Source organism: Macrotis lagotis, chromosome X (assembly GCF_037893015.1).
Source record: "Macrotis lagotis isolate mMagLag1 chromosome X, bilby.v1.9.chrom.fasta, whole genome shotgun sequence".
In the NCBI taxonomy this organism is placed as follows: Eukaryota; Metazoa; Chordata; class Mammalia; order Peramelemorphia; family Peramelidae; genus Macrotis; species Macrotis lagotis.
Genome location: NC_133666.1, coordinates 530,327,592 through 530,347,003, shown reverse-complemented (window position 1 = coordinate 530,347,003; position 19,412 = coordinate 530,327,592). Strand labels below are relative to the sequence as shown.

At 37.4% G+C, this 19,412-nt stretch overlaps 1 protein-coding gene and 1 pseudogene across 5 annotated transcripts in view; one reads left to right on the top strand and one right to left on the bottom strand.

Moving 5' to 3' along the window:
- The window catches only part of LYRM4 (LYR motif containing 4), a 228,113-nt gene that overhangs the window by 56,916 nt on the left and 151,785 nt on the right, over nucleotides 1-19,412 (bottom strand). The gene's annotated exons all lie outside the window — the stretch shown is intronic.
- On the top strand, nucleotides 11,328-11,757 carry LOC141496854 (small ribosomal subunit protein eS24 pseudogene; annotated as a pseudogene).

Sequence of the window (19,412 nt, the reverse complement as noted above, 5' to 3'; positions counted from 1 at the left end):
AATAGATCCCATCATGTGATATAAATCAGATGCAACAGATTCTTTGGTGTTACCAGTTAGTCTGGCTTTTTAGTTTTTATGACTCTACCTTTACTTTCTGAGGGACTGACTCAAAACAAGTAGAAACAAATCCTCTGGGGATTAAGAGTTTTCACAATCTTGTCAAGAGAAAATTTTGAGTATGCAGTTAGCCTGCTTTGATATGTTTGGCCTGGCTTTGAAAACAGACTTTGTCACTCAGGGATGCAAAGTAGTATAGTGGAAAGAGTGTTTCATTTAGAAATAGTTTGAATTATGGCTCTGCCACTTAAACCTATTTGACTCTGAGCAAATCACTTAAAACCTTGACCTTATGCCTCCACTTACCCAATTGTAAAATAATAGAGTTAGATTAGATGGTTTTTGAAATCTCCTCCACCTAAAATCTATGATCTGAAGATTGAGGAAGGTTTCATGGAGATGAGTTTGATTTAATCTTTAAAATTTGGCTGTCTGCATTTTATCAAGCCACTTAAATCTTTATAAGTTTCAATTTTCTTTTTTGTGAAATGAGAATTGTCCTATTTCCTTCACTGGGATATTTTGGGAATAAAAAAATAAATAAAATACTGTATATATACTCAAAACTCAAATACATTAGTGATTTCATTAATTTGGGAGTTACTAACAGTAATGCAGATCAGAACACATTCATATCTTCCCATTTTGTATCTCTCTTGTCCATGTCACTCTAAAAATTAGGAGGTCCACCTCAAGTGCTGGAGCTCTTTCTTATTTTTCCCCAACATTTTGGGCTGTGTAATTGTCATTTTTAAAATCATACTATGCATCCAGTCCACCTTCCTCTATATAATTCAATTCCTGGATGATATCCTTAACTTCCATTTTTCTTAACAGTTTTTGATTGGTTTTGCAGCATGTTCAACTGTGCGAGATACTTCCGCACTGTCCCCTGTGTGATGCTCACCTTCTCTTCTTGAAGGTAGCAGTATTCCAGTGCTTGCTGCCATACAACACCAACAGTATAGGCTCATCTGGTAAAAATATCTGCATTGAACAGATGAGCCTATACTGTTTTGGGAAAGTTGGGCTCAGTTAAAAGTGCTTTCTAATTTTTAGAAAGCAATTCTAACTCCTCTCCTCCTTTCTAGGTAAAAGGCATAATTCATTGTTATGGTTTATTTCAGATATACATGCTGTTGGATGAGCTCTTACAGAATGGTCATTTAGAAATCTGGGCAATAGCCATTCTTCATCTTTTTGGTCTTTCCTGTGCAGATGGAAGGAAAGGAAATCTATTCTTGACCCACCCTCTGAACTGGATCTCCTATCTCACATTGGCAAATATTTTTGAAATATTTTGTCTTATGCCTAAACTGATGTTTATCAAACAATCATCAAACAGAGACTATTTCTATTGTTATATCTTCCAAAGAACTTTGAGTGATTTTGATGTGTGAATTATATGTAAAAGAATTTGGAAGGAAGAATTTTATTCAAATGAGTTGAAAGCTTTTTTTCTATTCAAAATAAGTACAATGGGATCTCATATTATCTTAATAAACTGTCAATTAAAGATGTGGCTCATTATTGAATATTATTTGCAAGATCTCTCTATTAATACCCTTATAAAGGACAATTTTAATTCATGCATAGATAACCCTCATAAAGATTTTATACATATGTGAGGAGTCAATAGTTGTTGATATTTTCTTAGTCACCTTTTGGGGAAGGAAGGAAGAAAGGATTATCAGTAAGGACTGATTTTATTGACTTTTTTCATATTTCTCCCCCCGTTTATATAACTTGTAAACCTGTCTCTTAGTGCCCTCATAATTGCATCCTTACAGACTAAGTGTGAGGGTTCCATTGGCCTTGATGAATGATCTTGCTGTTGGTGAAAACAATTGATCAAAATAATTTAGCAAATCACCCTCCCCTCATTTGTAGACTTTTAAAATAGTTTTATTTTTAAGTACCTTTTGCTTAGTAGGATATCTTGCCAAGCTGTACTTTATATGTTTTTAACCTTTCATTATTTTTTCTTTTCCCCTGCATTATGAGATGATATTGGTCATAATCTTCCATTTTTCCTTCATTAAATTTTACAGATAAGTTTCAAGAAACATTAAAAAGCATTTTATTAAGTATCAGGCACTATGCAAAGCATTTATAGTCAAACCTGATGTTGCCTTTGTTCATTTGGCAAATGTTTGCTGCCTGAAACTCTTTGGGTTGTTTGCTGCAGCAATTAATTTATTATAGAAATACAATTTATTTATTGGAGCAATTTATTTGTTATTGGTTTAACTTCTTGCTGAAATTGTTATAGTTGGTGTCAATTTCATTTCTGTTGTCCACTTCCCATTTTGTCTTCACCAGCTTGTTTAAATAATTCATAGTTAAAGCCTTTTAATTGTATGTAATATATTTTTCTCATTTCTATTCTTTTTTCTTGTCTATTATAAATTCTGGTCTTAGTTCTGAGAATTTGATGGTTTGCCCATGAAGTAATAGATCGCTCAAGAATCATTCTCAACTCTATAAAAAACTGTTTTCTAATTGTTAGTAGAAAATTTCATTTTTGATTTTTTGTCACGTCTGAAGTCTACTAATTCTTTCTCTCTTTTTTGAACTCAATTCTCATGATGTAGGAATTGAATCTTCTATATAATATGCAACAGAGGTATTAAACTAAACCTAAACAGATTAAAATGTATTTGAGAAATGTTTACTAGATTAAAAAAAATTATAGGGGTGGCTAGGTGGCGCAGTGAATAGAGCACCGGCCTTGGAGTCAGGAGTACCTGGGTTCAAATCCGACCTCAGACATTTAATAATTACCTAGCCGTGTGGCCTTGGACAAGCCACTTAAACCCATTGCCTTGAAAAAAAAATTATAATAAAGATACTGCTAAATTGTGATGGTCTAAGTTAATATGCAGCCTGTAGGGATCACTGCAGCCTGTAGGGATCCATTTCTCTTTTAGTTTGACACAAATGAACTACAAATTTTTGGCCTCGTTCATTCTTTAAACTAAGGCAAATTTTCCAAAGTATTTCTCCCCATTCTCATCTTTTTTTTTTAACTTTTGAACTGAAGTCATTACTATTATCAGTTAAGTTATATTAGAAGATACTGCCAAAATCTTTAGTCATGTTGTAATAACTTATATTAATGAAGTACTTTGTGTTTTACAAAAGTGCTTGCCTCATACTGAGTCTTTAATATAGGTACTGCATATATTATTCCACTTTACATTTATGAACTCAGGCTCAAAGAGGGTCAGATTCATCCATTTTTTTTTAGGTTTCTACAAGACAATGGGGTTAAGTGACTTGCCCAAGGTCACACAGCCAGGTAATTAGTGTCTGAGGCCACATTTTAACTCAGGACCTCCTGACTCCAGGGCCGGTGCTCTATTCACTGTGCCACCTAGCTGTCCCCACCCTGATTCATTCTTTTTTTTCCTTTAATATTTATTCTCATTTAGTACAAATGTGTTTTTACATTAATATAATATTCTTGTTTAAGAGTAAACAAAATACTCCCTCCCCCCATAAATATAGACTTGCTTGAGCAATAAAGGGGAGAGAAAAAAATTAAAATTAAGAAAATAATAGTAATTAATTGTAGGTATGGCCAGGTGGCGCAGTGGATGGAGCACCAGCCCTGGAGCCACAAGCACCTGAGCCCACATCTGGCCCATACACCCAACAATCACCCAGCCGTGTGATATGCAAGCCACCCCAACCCCACTGCCCTGCAAAAAACAAAAAAAAAGAAAAAAAAGACGCAAAATAAAATAAAATAGTATTAATAGTAGGGGTGGCTGGGTGGTGAACAGAGCACTGGCCCTTGAGCCAGGAGCACCCGGGTCCAAATCCGGCCTCAGACACCCAACAATCACCCTGCTATGCGGACCCAGGCAGGCCACCCAGCCCTATTTGCCCTGCACCCCCCCCCCCAAATAATAAATAATAAATAATGTGCTTGAGTCTTTGTTCCAACACCAACACCTCTGTCGCGGGGGGATCACATTCTTTATGATAAGTCCATGGCAAAAGTTACTTCCATATTTTTCCACTGTTGCCATTGCTGATCACAACTCGCTCCTTTCTTATTTCTCCACTACCATGTACTGTATTTTCTCTCTCCTTTCACTCTGACTCTGCTGTAGGGTCACTGAGTGGTGAAGCAGACAGATCCCTGGCCGTGGGGCCAAGAGGCCCTGAGCCCCGATAATACCCCTTAGGCCCAGCATCCACCTGGCCCTTTGCTCCCGGACAGGCCTTCCAATCCCAGCCCCTTGCAAGAAGTAAAAAAGAAAATGTGTTATATCTGACCACTCTCCCCCCATGGTCCATCCTCTCCTCCTTCATTCACATCCCCCCCTTCTTACTCCAGATGCCCCCATTGAGTATATATGCTGTTTCCTCTTCTAGCCACCTCTGATGAGAGCAAAGGTTCCCTCATTCCCCCTTGCCTTCCCCACTTCCATATCATTGCAATAGCTCATTGTAATAAAGAAAAATCTTATTATATGAAATATCTTGGTCTATTCCCCCTCTCCTTTTTCTTTCTCCCATTACATTTCCCTTTTTTTCTATTGACTCCATTTTTATACCATATTTTATCTTCGAATTCAGCTTTATCCTGTGCTTCAACTATAAAAGCTCCCTCTACCTGCTCTATTAAATGAGAAGGTTCATATGAGTATTATCAGTGTCATTTTTCTATACAGAAATACATGCAGTTCATCATCATTAAGTCCCTCATATTTTCCCCTTCTCCTCCAATCTCCATACTTCACCTGAGTCCTGTATCTGAAGATCAAACCTTCTGTTCAGCTCTGGCCATTCCAACAGGAACATTTGAAATCCCCCTGGTTCATTGAAAGTCCATCTTTTTCCCTGAAAGAGGACATTCAGCCTTGCTGGGTAGTTCATTCTTGGCTGCATTCTAAGCTCTTTTGCCTTCCAGTATATTATATTCCAAGCCCTCTGAACTTCCAATGTAGTTGCTGCTAAGTCCTGTGTGATCCTGACTGCAGCTCCACGATATTTGAACTGTGTCCTTCTGGCTGCTTGTAATATTTTCTCTTTGACTTGGGAGTTCTGGAACTTGGCTATAATATTCCTAGGGGTTGGTTTTTTGGGAGCTCTTTCTTGGGGGCATTGGTAGATTCTCTCCATTTCTATTTTGCCCTCTGCTTCTAGGATATCAGGGCAATTTTCCTGTAGTAATTCTTTGAAAATGATGTCAAGGCTCTTTTCCTGATCATGACTTTCAGGTATTCCAATAATTTTTACATTATCTTTCCTAAATCTGTTTTCCATATCAGTTGTTTTTTCAATGAGATATTTCGCATTGTCTTCTAATTTTTCATTTTTTTGGTTTTGAAGTATTGATTCCTGATTTCTGGTAAATTCATCAATCTCCCTGAATTCTATTCTTTGTCTGAAGGATTTGTTCTCCTCAGAGAGTTTTCTTATCTCTTTTTCCATCTGGCCAATTTTGCTTTCTAAAGCATTTTTCTCCTCCATAACTTTTTTGAACTGTTTTATCCATTTGACCTAAGCTGGTTTTTAGCATGCTATTTTCTTCAGCATTTTTTTGGATTTCCTTGACTAGGCTGCTGACTTCATTTTCATGTTTTTCTTGCATCTCTCTCCTTTCTTTTTCCAGTTTTTCTTCTAACTCCCTCATTTGATTTTCAAAGTCTTTTTTGAGCTCTGTCATAGCCTGAGCCCAATTTCTGTTTTACTTGGAGTCTTTAGATGCAGGAGCTTGTGCTTCCTCACCTTCAGACTGAATGTTTTCATCCTTCTTGTGCTCACAGGCAAAATATTTCTCAATGGTATTCCTCTTGTTTCTCTGCTTGCTCATTTTCCCAGCCTGGGCCTGTTTTGGGGTGCTTCCTGAGCTTTTAGGACACTCCCACAAGGGTCTCAGTATGTGAGGCTCTGTCCTCCCTCCTGGTCTGTGAATGACCATATGTGCCCCCCCTCCCCGGCCACGGGGCCGAGGTGGGGGGGCCCTGCTGTTCTATGGGGGGGCCTAGACTGCAATCAGGATCTGAATGTGGTCAGAGCCCCAGAGTTCTGTTCCAGTCTCTCTTCACTCCCCTCCCTAGGTTCAATGAGCTCATGCCCTGGGGGCTCCTGCTTACCCCTCCGCCTGCTTCTGTTCCTGGATCTGGGCTGCTTGCTGTGTGCCCTGAGGGCTGGGCTCCACATGCTGGCTCTGGCAGAGGTCCCCCGTTCCCCCAAGTTGTGCCCGGTGCTCCCCGGGGCATAGGTCAGGAAACTCCCCTGCTGCTGTGAGCTGCAGCTCCCAGTGCCCTGGGGCTGCCTCCAGGAGGCTGAAGTTCTTTTGCTCTGGCGGGCCACCCCTCCGGCTGGCCGCCCCTCTGACCCCAGGGAGCAGAGCCTTTCTGCTCTTTTCCAGGTTTCCTTGAGTAGGAGAACTGCCTCACTGCGTCCCTCTGTGGGTTCTGTCTCTCGAAAATGCAGAGTCCTTAGCTTATGCGTTTTGAGAGAGTGCCTAAGAGAGGATCCTTTCTTGTTGTCATCTTGGGTCTGCCCCCCCCCATTCATTCTTAAAATTAAAAGGTTAATAAGTGTGAGAGCCAGGACTTTTTATAAAATATCTTTAAAAATGCCGCCGAGGGGGCAGCTAGGTGGCGCAGTGGATAGAGCACCAGCCCTGGAATCAGGAGGAACCGAGTTCAAATCTGACCTCAGACACTTATTAATTACTGAGTGGTGTGACCTTGGGCAAGTCACTTAACACCCCTACCTTGTAAAAAAACAAACAGAAAAAAATGCTGCTGACCTTCTTTCAATACAATAAAAAAAATCATAGTATAATATGTAATGCATAACAGTTGCAAATATAAAAGCAAAAATCATATAATAAAGTCATAAACCAATAGAAACAAAGAGAAAGTAGAAGAACCATTCCATGGTTCCACAGATAAATGGATTTAATCTCCTAAACTCTAGAGCTAATAAATAGAGAGGAAAACACCTGGCTAGTCTTCAGTACAAAAAGCAAGAAAATTGTCAATCATGTCTAGTCTATTCAGCATGAACAGATGTGAGACAGAGATTCACTTTAGCTCTGATCCTTGGTTAATAGCTTCTTCCTTATGGAGTTTTATCTCCTAGGTTCCCATCCTCCACTGAACTAGACTGCTGCAAGAGCCTGCTGGTAGGTTGCCTGCCTCAAGTCTCTCCTCACTATGATGCATTAACCATTCAGCTACTGAAGTGATTTCTCAAAACACAGGTCAGATAGTATTACTCCCCTATTCAATAAGCTCCAATGGCTTCTTATCACCTTCAGGATTAAATACAAAATGCTCTGTTTGACCTTCAAAGTCCTTCATAGCCTAAGCTATTTCTACCTTTCCAATTTTCTTATACCTTACTCCCTATCCAGTACTTTTTGATCCAGGAACAATGACCTCTTGGGTGTTCCACATACAAGATACTCTATTTCTCAGCTTTAACACTTTTTTGACTGTCATCTATGCCTGAAATGATCTCCCTCCATCTCTACCTACTGATCTCTTTGACTTCCTTTAAATCCTAACTAAACCCTCATCTTTTACAGGAAGCCTTTCCTGACCTCTCTTAATTCTAGTGGATTCTCTCTGTTAATCATGTTCTGTTTATCCTGTATAAGACATTACATATGTTTGCATGTCTCCCCAGCGGGGCAGGTAGATGGCGCAGTGTATCAATAGGACACTGACCTTGGATTCAGGAGGTCAGGAGTTCGAATCCAGCCTAAGACACTTGCCACTAAGTAGCTGTGTGACCTTGAGCAAGTCACTTAACCCTGATTACCTCACATCCTAGGCCATCTTCAGTTGTCTTGATTCATATCTGACCACTGGACCCAGACGGCTCTGGAGAAGAAAGTGAGGCTGGTGACACAGTCCAGCACCCCCTCACTCATATCCAAATTCATGTGCTTGTCATAGTATCACCATAACCCATGGTCTTCTTTGAAAACAAAGGGTGAACATTTCTTTCTTTCTAAGCTTCTTGAGGGCAGGAACTATCTTTCATATCATAAATGTTTAGTGATTGATCAAATTGCTTAATGTGGGCTGTAAAGCCCACTCTCTTATTCAGACTGCACCCGATTTCAATAGACTGGAGAAGTTTGGCTCTCTGCTCATAAGTTCTTTCTGTACCTGGTTTTGTGTATCTGCTTTCCATCTGCTTACTATGTGGCTCTCTTCATCCCCCTTCCCCCCCCCCCCCCAATTCACACTTCATTGAAAGTATATACACTTTTCAAAAAACCTGGCAGGCATCTGGTAATAAACTCTTCTCTTGTGAAATTGGCATTTTCTTGCCAATAATTTAAGCTCCATCAACACAAAGAAGGCTCTGTATAAATCCATTCACTTGATAATGGTTGAAATTTGCTGACACATAGTATATGGGGACAGATCAAGTTATTTCAGACCTTAATTTACTAAGATTCCTTTTCAAAGAATTTGAAAGGAATTTGATTGTGGATTGCTTAATTAGAATTTTACTTTTATGATAGCATATGAATAGAATGATCACTGGAAGCAAAATCCTAGAAAAGTACTTTTGCTTCTTGTAAATTATGCATTTTAACTAACTCATAAACACATAACATTTTTCAGAGAACTTTTAAAAAATGGATAACAATAGGGGCTTTTCTAGTAAATGTTTGTTGAACCAAGAATGTTGAATCATGACCAAAGTCCCTGAAATTCTTTCACCTAAAAGGCCAGACAACAGACTAAATGTCAGTGGCTCAGTTGTAGATTAGAATTCCTTAAAGTAAAAAAGATTTACCCAAGGAGCTACTGAATTAAATTAAGGATGCAACCTGTATTGCTTAAAACACCTTTGGGATATGAGATATGTCCTGGCATACTCTTTATGCTAGGTGAAAACATACTTGGGTTGAACCTTTTTTTCAGTATTCATAGGATCATAGATTTATAGCCCAAAGGGACTTTAGAATGGCCATTTAGTTCAACCTCTACATTTTACAGATGAGGAAATAGGCTCGCAGTTTTTAACAACTCCAGCTTGCCTAAGGTCACACAGGGAGTGAATGGTAGAGTTGAGATTCAAACCTTCAATGCCAATTCCAGTGATTCTTCCATTGAACCATGCTGCATTGCATTCTGAATCATAACTAATTGGAATAAAATTCATTCTCTTTTCCATGAAAAACAATTATAAATTTTTTTAATTCTATCTCACAGTTTTCTTGCTACCATGAAGAAAACCTGTCCTATTTACAAGACAGAGATTCCCTTCTGCAATTTTTCTTAAAAAGAAGAGAAAAAATCCTTATCATCTCTTGGTGATTAAAACATTCTTTTTAGCATTACAACATGCAGAATGGTGCAGGGCTCAGAGAGAAGTGAAGGTGAAGCAGAACAGAGATCTGAAGATATGGGGGAGCAACAGGGAGAGACATAGGACAGTAACAATAATTAGGCATGTTGATAGTTAAGACTGCCTCATACAAACTCAGATCCCATCAATTTATCTTATAATAGTCCCTTTCTTTCCACCTGTCCAATCCTGACTTCAAGTCTTATCAACCTAAGCTTAGACTTTTTTGGAAAGCCCATTAAGCAGTCTCTCTACATCAAATTTTTTCTAATTATAATTAATTTTTCATTTTCTGGATTTATAATCTTTTGTGCATGATGCTTTATGTTTTGCCAATTCAAAACCTTTTTTTTTAAGTTTCTCACCACCTGTAGAATAATATTTCTTATTCTTGGTAATCAAAGTTCTACGAGCCTCAACCAATTTGTCTTTCTTTACAACCTGTCACCTTCTTACTGCCTGCAGTGTCCATTCCTATGGAAATGATTTACTCAGTATACCCCTAAATATGCTTCATACTTTTCACCAAAGCATAGAATTACAGGATATCTCAGGCTTCACCTACAAGAGAAAAGAATTCCTATGGTAGCTCAAAGGTGGAAGGTCTGAGAGGAAAGGCCATACTGTTCTTTGATAGACAGGTTAGAATTTATCAAGTCTTCACATTCTGTCTCCAAATATCATATGCTGGTGATTGTGTGGTGTTGATGAAGAGCCTGTGGTACCTTGTTCATATGGGATGAATGGAAATCAATTTAAGACCAAGAGATTCCCACAGCAGTCAGACCATCTCCAATGGTCCTGTGTCTTCTATAAATCAAGCCAAGGGGTGGAATGTTTCTGCTAAAAGGCAAGTGCGAAGGATACCTTGCAGAGTATAACCTTCACTATAATAAGCATAATTGTGCAACTCATGCTACCAATCACTTGATGGTGTGTGTGGTCCTCTTTGCTACTAAAGGACTAATAGTAATACAATAGTTCACAAATAGTTCAGTCTCTACTTGAACACCTCCAAGTAGAAATTCAGGACCTCCCATGGTAAAGCAGATCATTCCATTTTTCTACAATTCCAATTGTTGGGAAGTTTTTTCTTAATATTAAGTAAGTCTGAATGAATCTCTTTTCAGCTTCCACAATTTTTCCTGGTTCTGGCCTCTAGCATCAAACAGATTGTTCAATTCGACTTCCACAAGATAGCCTTTCAATGCATGAATTCCTTCAAATGATACTCATAAAAACAGATTCAAGGCTCTTCATCTTGTACTCCTCTATAAACCTTTTGAATTATGAGTGTTCTTTCTAAATTGTGGTACTGACAACTATACAGTACTCCAGATTTTGTCTGACCAGGGCAAAATACAGAGGGATTCTCATTTTATTCTTAGAAGCTTTTCCTTTCTTGTTGTAGATCAAGATCTCATTAACATTTTTTTTAACTGCTATTATCACTGACTTACTGACTCACATTGAGATTTTGGGCAACTAAAATCCCTAAGTCTTTGTCTAGACAAAGTGCTATCTAACTATGTTCCTCTGTGCTGTACTTGTAAATTTGATTTTTTTTAATCCAATGGAAAACATCTACATTTAATCTTGATGAGTTTTTCATTGAGCCCAAAGCTGTAGCTAGTCAACACCCTACATGTGGTCATCCAGTGTTAGCTAGTCTTTTCAATTTTGTTATTATTTATAAATTTCATGATTGCAACATCTATACCACTTACTATGTCATTGATATAAAATATTCAGGAGCGAAGGGCATTCCACTGGAGACCTCAACACCTAATATTCTAAAGTTACAGGAGAAAGGTATTAGCTGAGGGACTTTCCTCATCCAGTGATCCTCTAGAGCAGGGCTGTCAACTTTACTTTTATAAGTTTTTTTTTCTCTCCTTCTGCTCGAGAAGCTGGCCACCACCATGAATGACATAGTAACTATCAGTACCAGGAATTTCATGACAAACAGACTTCTTCAGTGAAAACAGATGGTTATAGATGTCCTTCATCCTGAAAAGGCCACAGTATCTAAGACTGAAATTTGAGAAAAACTGACCAAGATGTATAAGACAACTCCAGATGTCATTTTTGTCTTTGGATTCAGAACCCATTTTGGTGGTGGCAAAAACAACAGGCTTTGGCATGATTTATGATTCCCTTGACTATGCAAAGAAAAATAAACCAAAGCACAGACTTGCAAGGCATGGTCTGTATGAGAAGAAAAAGACATCAAGAAAGTAGCAAAAGGAGCACAAGAACAGAATGAAGAAAGTCAGGGGAACTGCAAAGGCAAATGTTGGTGCTGGTAAAAAAGGAGTAAAAGAGGGGGCAGCTAGGTGGCACAATGGATAGAGCACCGGCCTTGGAGTCAGGAGTACCTGGGTTCAAATTCAACCTCAGACACTCAATAATTACCTAGCCATGTGGCCTTGGGCAAGCCACTTGGGCAAGCCTTGAAAAAATCTTAAAAAAAAAAGAATAAAAGACACTGTGTACATTTATTTGTGAAGATAATTTGGATTTTTCATCAGAGCACAAGTAAACTATGTAAAAACTCCTTTAAAAGTTTACTGAAACAACAAGATATTATATTTTGATTTGCCATTTTAGTGAGAGCTCTGTGGGTAGCTCAGCTTCATTTACTAAAGCATTTAGTAAACCCACAGTTTTGTATTAAATTGCTCTGCATGCTACACTGTCTGTGGACTGCATTTTGGACAGCCCTGCTCTAGAGAAATTAAATCACAATTCCAGTCCCCATCCTCTATGACACATTTAGTGGTGAGGAAATATTAAGAAAAAATATTAACACGCTCATTGGTACATCCTATGGGGCCTTCTGATTTCAATCCCATTGTTATCTAGATAAATAGCCCTACTCTGGGCTACAAAGTGGAATACTAAAATAGAAAAGTCTTATCCAAGTCTTATCACCCACTCAAAGACCCTACTGAAAAGTAAAAGTCCAAGTTTCTTTCCCCACCCTGAGAACTTTCCCATAGAAACTGGGTACTGAGATAGATAGATGGTGAGAATCACTTCATTTCTGAGATGTAAATCCACTGAGATGAAGAAAATTACCTCACAGACCTTACCCTACCTTTTTCCAGCATGTCATACATGCATTACTCCCCTATATAAACTTGGCCTTTACTGATGGGGGCTGCTGTTCTCAGCCCAGTTGCAAGCACCTAGTCCTTGTTCCTAATTTCTCTTCCTTATATTGCCCCTGCCCCCAGACAACTTCTGGTGGCTGATGTCGCTGCTGATGCTCCTCCTGTTAACTGTCTTTAGATCTAGCTCATCCCCTTAGGGCATCTGTTCACTGCCTTTACTTACGTGATCTCCTCTTTCTCTCTTAGTTTCTGTAATCACAGTAATTCTTTTTTTGAGACAATTTTTTTTTTTATTACATATTATTGTTGTTAGCAGAATTTAAAGGAGAGAGAGAGAGAATAGCAGCAGCAGCTGCTGCTGCCATCAGAGTAGGTAGTAAGGAAGTATAGGAGCATGGGAGTTTATTTGGGGATCACATTCTCCAAGAGCTGGTTAACTTCTCAAAGGAAGAGTGCCATCAGGGAATAAGCAATAAAGAAGAATATGCGAGAATGACCACAGTAATTCTTAAATACACCTTTTTGTCCCTAAACACTTCTGGGTCAGAGCTAGTGCTCTCATGATTTCATCACACATTCGAACCTGAAATTGTATACCAAAACAGTTTTTCAATTTCTTCATGATGTAGAGAATTGTGAATTAGCAGAAACAAAATCTGTCGAATGGGTGGAAGTTCCTACTCTTGAGATTTTGCCTCCCTCGGACACTGTTGATTTTATCTTGTCTCCTCTTGACCCTGTTGTTTGTATCTTATCCCCCATTTCCCCCTTCACCTAACCTTGGACACTGGTGGGAAGAAAATGACATGTTAAAATTGGACATCAAGTACCTCGAGACAGGAAGGACAGCATGTAGACTGCCACTGGAAGTAACCTGCTCCAAAAGTGTAAAAGACAACTTCCAAGCACCACCCTCTGTCCAGCCTACGTGGAGCTCCATGGGCTTTACCAGACATGATGGTGGTTAACTCTCTCTCTCTCTTTCTCTCTCTCTCTTTCTCTCTCTCCTTTTCCAAACTTTAGCCTGTCAGCTGACCTGCCAACATTAATTAGTAATCCTTAAACTCTTCTTAATTTTCATCATTTTCTTATGTGTTGTAACTTCTTTTAATAAATCTATATTTTCCAATAAGGGACAATTTGGGGATATCTGTGATGGAGAACAGCATCTGTACCCAAAGAAAGAACTGTGGAGTTTGAACAAAGACCAAAGACTATTACTTCTAATTAAAAAAAAAACACCATTATCTTATTATGTAATTTGGCTATCTCTTATACTTCATTTTCCCCTTAAGGATATGATTTCTCTCAACATGTTCAATTTAGATCAATGTATATAGCATGAAACAATGTAAAGACTGTAAGACTGCCTCTGTGGCGGGGGGGGCACTGAGATGGGGGGAAAATTGTAAAATTCAAAAATAAATAATTTTTTTAAAAAAACTCTATTTTCTTTTTCACTGCATTCCTGGCTTAAAAGTGTGATTCTTCACAGTGGATAATTGAACACAAGTGACTAAATACATTTTTTTTAAACTTCTTCCTTTTGAGCTAGTCTATGCAACCTCCCCCCCCCCCCATCCTTCTAGGTCAGTTTCTGCACAAAAAAATATTATTGAATAACTCAGGGATGCTTTTAGTACAGTATGCTTAAATGGAATCGATTAACAACAACATACAATAAGAATGTTAATATGTTCCATATCTTTTTGGTTTTTTGCAAAGCAATAGATTAAGTGACTTGCCCAAGGTCACACAGCTAAGTAATTAAGTACCTCATTTGAATTCAGGTCCTCCTGACTCCAGGGCTACTCCTCTATCCATGGAATTACCTAGCTGCCCCTATGTATTCCATATCTTAAAATTTTTTTTGTATTGGAATGTAAAGAAGACATAATTTTAATCACTAAAGAGAGTGATTACAAGAAGTAGTTTAAATAATTGATAAATTGGGGGTAAGTTTTTCCACTGTGATCATAAAATTTTAAAAATACTAAAAATCAAAACTATTAGCACTACCTTATCTATCAAAGGAAGTTTATTGAGCTTTTTTGCATTTTTTGGTATGGCATCTTTGTCTTAAATTGAATTCTTCATAATGAAAGGGGAGAGCAAAGAACTAAAGAAAAGAAAGGAGAAGGAGGGAGAAATAAATGCATAAACCACTTAACATTTTCTATTTGCAATGTTTCTTTCAATTGAGACCCACTGATTCACCCATTCTTTTATAAGACAATGACATGATAATTACAAGAGAGAGAGGACAATTTCTAAAGTACTAACCCTGGAGTCCGAAGAACCTGTGACCTCAGATACTATATGTGGTTATATAATCCTGTTTGCCTCAGTTTTCCCTTTTGTAAATGAGCTGGAGAAGGAATCTTGGTCAAGAAAATCCCAAATTGGGTAAAAGGAGATGAACACACAAAAAAAATGACTGAACAACAAACAAGAGGGGTTCTTATTTCCTATTATATTCACAAATTGAAGTTCCATAGAACTTCTGCAAGGATTTTGTGGACTTATAATCACCTGCCCCCCCTTTCCTCAACAGATCCAACAAAACAAAACAATATTCAAATATATAAAGAAAGTAGCCCACAGAAAGCAAACTTCTTTTACAGCAGGTCCAGGATATATAGTATAAATATCTTACAATAAATAGTTTTAAAAGACTTATTTGTAGAACTCATCTAATGATTTCACATCAACAATAAAGAAAGATAGTAACTTCTGAGATTTTTAAACTGCAAATCATTGGTGAGCACTGTAACTCTCAAAGGGCAATTTTCATGTAATTGAAGGAGGAATCCTTTAAAAAAAATAAAATATTCAGGTCAAGGAAATTTGTGAATATGAACATATTAATCAAACAATGTTGCAAAGACCCTGTTTGATATCTTTAGTCCCTTTCCAGCAAGACTTTTTAAACACTTTACTACAATGTTTTCTTCATTCTACAAATGGAAAAATAGTTCTATCCATTAGTGAAACTGGGAGCAGATTCAATAATCTAATGTCTTAATTTTCTGTAAAAATCATTCCTCTATAATCCCTCTGGAATCCCAAGAATTTGGGGGGGGGGAAGGAGAGAGACAGACAGGCAGAGAGAGAGAGAGAGAGAGAGAGAGAGAGAGAGAGAGAGAGAGAGAGAAGGAGGGGAGGAGGATTTCTATTATTAAATAAGGTATTACTGTCTGGCTATCTTAATCTATTTTTCCTCTCACTTTGCAAGAATGGAAAAATAATCAGTAGACAAATTACAGGAGATTCTATTTCTAGATATTGTACCACAATTTTCTAATAAATATATAACCAATTGAATTAATTTCCTTTTAGTCTTTCAAAGAAAATGCTGGTCAAGACTAAAAGTGAAATTTCTAGACAATTAAATGAACCATGAAAATGGGGAAAGTAAAGTTGTTTTCAACAAAACCATGAAATTGAATGCCAGATGCATAATTATAACATTTGTGTGTATGTATTTAAAGAATTAACAATTCTGCTTTCTAACAGAATACTAAAAACCTGTTGCAATTGAGAACAAAAATCCTAACATAACAGAATAGCATTCTTGAGGATTTAGCAAAAATATATATCATGGGGCAGCTAGGTGGCGTAGTGGATAAAGCACCGGTCTTGGAGTCAGGAGGACCTGGGTTCAAATCTGGTCTCAGACACTTAATAATTACCTAGCCATGTGGCCTTGGGCAAGCCACTTAACCCCATTTGCCTTGCAAAAACCTAAAAAAAATATTATCATGTTCTGTGTTTCTGTTTTCCTTAATTTTTCTAGACAATAAAAGACAAATATTAAGACAAATATAATCATATGATTTAAAGTGATATATAGAAAAAATGCTGAGTTAATAGTTTTTAAAAGTAGCATAATATATTTTGTCCCAAATTTGTCCTTATTTTTAAAGACAAATTATTTTAAAAGTGATTTTTCAATTTGAGTTTATTCTGTAATAAGACTCAAACTTTTCCAAATTGTGATTCCTCTTGTTCGACTGGAGGGATTGTGAATTTTTCATCTTAAAAAAATGCAAGTTCTAGCACTTCAATTTTTCTTCAAATCTTGTTTTGGTAAATTATGGGAGAAAACAGTGAAAGGGATTCATGCTGACTTTTTGAACAACCTGGTTTAGAAGGTTGGCAAAAACAAATAAATCAATCTTGCCCTTTGCCCATTAGATGGCAGTAGTGTACCACTGTGGCAAAACATTGGTCCATTCTGGTTTTGAAGGTTGGGTCGAACTTGGTCAACCAGAAGTTTAAGGCACCGAGAAATGAAAAATGGTCATTTTTACAATATTGTCACAGGAGGAGATCTACAAAATTCAAGATAAGGAAAAATGGGAACTGCTGGGAAAAAACAAACCCCAAACTCCCTAGGGAATAAAGAGACTTGAGATAGTACAAATCTTTGCTAACATTTTTACAGGGCTTTCAACTTTGCTAGAGATTTAGACCTGTCACCTCCTTAAATTCTCACAACTTGGAGAGGTAAATTCCATTATTAAACCAGTTTAACAAATGGAAAATGCAGATTTTGAGTGGTTAAGGGAGCCACTTTGCCAGGAAGCACCCATCTCAAAAACTGTCTCCTTTTCTGTTCTACATGATGACTAGGTGGGCTTTTCTGACACAGAATCTAGAGAACAAGTGGGATTCTAATGTTGATTGCAGCCCACCTTACAAAGCCACCCTCGGAGACAGGAAGTCCTTTTTACAGATGAGAAAATGGAGGCTGAGGGAGGCCAAGTCAAGTGGCCCATGTTGCATCAATCAAATATTTATTAAGTGATCCTTTGTTATGGACTAGTAGGGGTGTTACAAAAAGAAGCAGAAGACAATCCCTGCCCACAAGGAGCTCACAATTCAATGGGGGAGGCAACAAGCAAAAAAAGAAATATATATATGTATATATATGGTAAAAAAGAAATGACTAATTTCAAAGGAGGAACAACTAGTGTTTCACGTAACAGAACAGACAGGATGTGTACATACACCAGACTTGCCAAAAAAATGCCTGAAAACTATGACCAGAAGGTCCTTGAATTTCGTGATGAATAAAACTTGAATTCAATAAGTTTATGTAATACAGTTTTTTTTCAAATTTCAGGTCCCCAAATTAATCTATAATTCTTATAGATGGGAGTGTCTTACACATGGGGAAATATTTATATACATAGCAAGTAAAATACAGAATGAATAGAAGAGTATAAAAAGAGAAAAAACATAAATGTAAACAAAAGGGTCAAGGAAATTTTCCTGAAGAAGGTAGGATTAGTTGGAATGGAAAGGAAACCAGAAAACTCATTAGTAAATGTTGGCTCTTGATTTAGATAGAAAATCTGGCACTCTTTCTATAATGCTATATTGCCTTTCACACACTTAAATATAAAATATGAAAATATAAAACCCTGAATAAGCCTTTCTACAGTATTCATTCACACATTTGCTGGGCTAAGTCAAGTTAACATAGGAAGTGACTGTTACATTGGTCAATTAAAATTTAAATCTCCCAAATAATTTTACAATATGACCAAATAAACTTTTCTTAATTTAAAGTAACTAAATGGTATACATGGATACAGCACTGTATGGAGTCTGAAAGTTCAAAATCCTGCCCTAGACATTAGTTGTGGGGCCCTGAGCAAGTCTCTTTGCCTCAGTTTCATCATATGTAAAAAGAGAATGATAACAGCATCCTGAGTTGCTATGAAGATCAAGTGAGAAAATATTTGCAATAAAGTGCTTTATAAATTTACAATAAAGTATAAATGCTAGGTATTATTATTTGATAAATATTTTAATAGTATAGGGAAAAAACCCATGGTATTCTTGTAGTTGGGAGCCCTGGGTTCCAATCTCACCACTGTTATTAATTATATGATTTGAGGCAAATTCTTTCTCTTCTCTGGACCTCAATTTCCTCAACTGTAAAATTAGGGGGATAGACACAATGATTTCTAGGGGCTTTTTTTTTAAACTTTAAAATTGTAGGATTTAAAATAATATGTGAACTGAATTTCCTCCAAAAGTCTCCCTTTGGTTTTTCAGCATGGCATGGAGGTGACTACGGGCTCTGAAGCTGGCCCAGTGGGCGTTCAAGTTCTAGAAAGCAATAATACAGCTGGAACAATTCAAAGGACTTGCTAGGTAAATACAGAGAGGCTTATCACAGGAAAGCTGGTCATTTGGTGATGAAATCTTTGGCCACAGCACCTCACAAAAAAAGAAAAAGTACAAAATGTCCCTTCACACAGTGTAGCCTCCTGCTTCTGCAGGGAAGTAACCACGGGAGAGAAAGGGTGCCTAGGATGCTAAGAATCATTTTATTTTTAGATCACTTACAAACAGTAACCTGCCTGATGATAGTCTAATTGGAGTCTTGTTCAGTAGCCAACAAGAGAACGTGTTACTGGAGGAAATGAAATTTATCTGTCTTTACATTCTTACTATATATGATACCAGGTGACAAAAGGAATTTGCAATTAAATGAAAGGATGAATCCAGAGGGGTATGGAGTCTGAATGCAGAGCAAAGCATATGATATTCACTTTTAAAAATTTCTTTTATGTTTTTTCTTTCTTTCTCATATTTTTCCCCCTTAGTTCTAAATCCTCTTTTACAACATGACTAATAGGGATATTAAATATGATTGTACATGTTCAACTTTTATAAGATTGTTCACTGCCATGGGAAGGGGAGAGGAGAGGGAAGGAGGGAGGAAAAATGGGAAATTCAAAAGCTTGCAAAAGTATTAATATAGAAAACTAAACTACCTTTGAATATAATTGGAAAAAGTAAATAAAATAAAAATAATACACAAATACACAGGATGGCTCAAAGGGAAATAAAGGTGTTTATGGAGTTGGTTCT